Raw genomic sequence first — 1,758 nt, forward strand, 5'->3', positions numbered from 1 at the left:
TTTACATTTCTTGCAATCTAAGTTTCTGCAATTTATATTCCTTGCACTTTAAGATTCAGCTTCTTTACTTCCTGTTCTCTTTACTTTACTGCAATTATCCCTCTCCCTTTTAAATTTCATGCAATTTAGCTTTTACCGGATACAAATCACTCAAATCAACTCTTGTTTGCTTGACTAAATCAACCACTAAACTAAAATTGCTCAATCCTTCAATCCCTATGGGATCGACCTCACTCCCGTGAGTTTTATTACTTGATGCGACCCGGTGCACTTGCCGGTGAGTTTTGTGTCGGACCGTTTTCTGCACATCAAGTTTTTGGCGCCGTTGCCGGGGATTGAAATAGATTGACAATGATTAAGTGAGGTGGTAGTTTAGATCAAGCACTTTTTCTTTAATTTTGATTAACCCACTAACTGTTTGAGATTTTGTCTCAATTAACTGCACTCAAATTTCAAGAGTGCTGCTGTTTGTTCTTTGTGGATTGTATGTATGACACAGGTAAGAGGAGAGATTCCTCACTTCTCTGAGCAAGACCAACGAACTCTCAGGAGGTTGAGAAGAGAAGCTAGAAGAAAAGGTGTTGTTGGAGAAGAAGAAGTCTCTGAGGAAGAAGAGTACCACGAAATGGAAGGGAATCACTCAAACTTGAATGCAACAGGGGGAGTAGCTAACAATAATCCCCCTCAAAGAAGAGTCCTAGCCTCTTACACATTTGCAAACCCAAGACACTGTGGGAGCAGCATTCTCACTCCCAATGTCAATGCAAACAACTTTGAGCTAAAGCCACAACTCATTACACTCGTCCAGAATAATTGTTCCTATGGAGGAAGTCCATTGGAGGATCCAAATCAGCACCTATCTACCTTCTTAAGAATTTGTGACACTGTTAAATCCAATGGTGTGAATCCTGAAACTTATAAGCTCCTGTTGTTCCCATTTTCATTAAGGGATAAGGCTGCACAATGGCTTGAAACTTTTCCCCAAGGGAGTATCACTAGTTGGGACAATTTGGTTGCCAAGTTTCTAGCTAAATTCTCCTTATCCCAACAAACCATCAAGCTAAAAGAGGGAATACATCCATTCATACAAGGAGAGGAAGAACCACTCTTCAAAGCATGGGAAAGATACAAGAAAGCAAGTAACAAAGTGGGTCTCCAAGCTTTCTATGAAGGATTAACCCCAGAAACAAGAAAAGTGGTGGATTACTTCTCAGATGGCCTACTCAAAGCAACAACAACTGCCCAAAGAACTGCAAGTTTCAATAACAAAGGAGTCAACAATCAATATTCATTTGAGAAACCACAGAATGCAATTTCAGAAAATGAAGTGATGAATCTTGAAGGAGTGAAGGCAGTCATGAATCAAAACAAGTAGCTACACCATCAAACTCAGCAACAACTGGAGCTGATAGCTAGAAAAATTGATTGTCTACATTCTGCTACAGTGAATGCACAATTTCCACCATGGAAGCCACATTCTTATCTAAGAATGGGGGAATACCAACATCAAGAACAAAGGGGTTCCAACATTGGCAAACCCATGATCACAAACAACCAAAGTCACCCATCCAATAATGCCAATCAAAACCAATGCTTACAAAACATGCACCCTCAGTCTCATAACAACTCACAAAATCAACAGAATACCTCTGCAACACCCATATTTTACCCACACAATACATGTGGAATTCCTTCGCAAGGTTTTCCACAGCCACCAGTCCATCTCATACATTTAACCCATTCTCAGAAGATCACTAA

The sequence above is a fragment of the Arachis stenosperma genome, chromosome 4, assembly GCF_014773155.1.
Source record: "Arachis stenosperma cultivar V10309 chromosome 4, arast.V10309.gnm1.PFL2, whole genome shotgun sequence".
Classification (NCBI taxonomy): domain Eukaryota; kingdom Viridiplantae; phylum Streptophyta; class Magnoliopsida; order Fabales; family Fabaceae; genus Arachis; species Arachis stenosperma.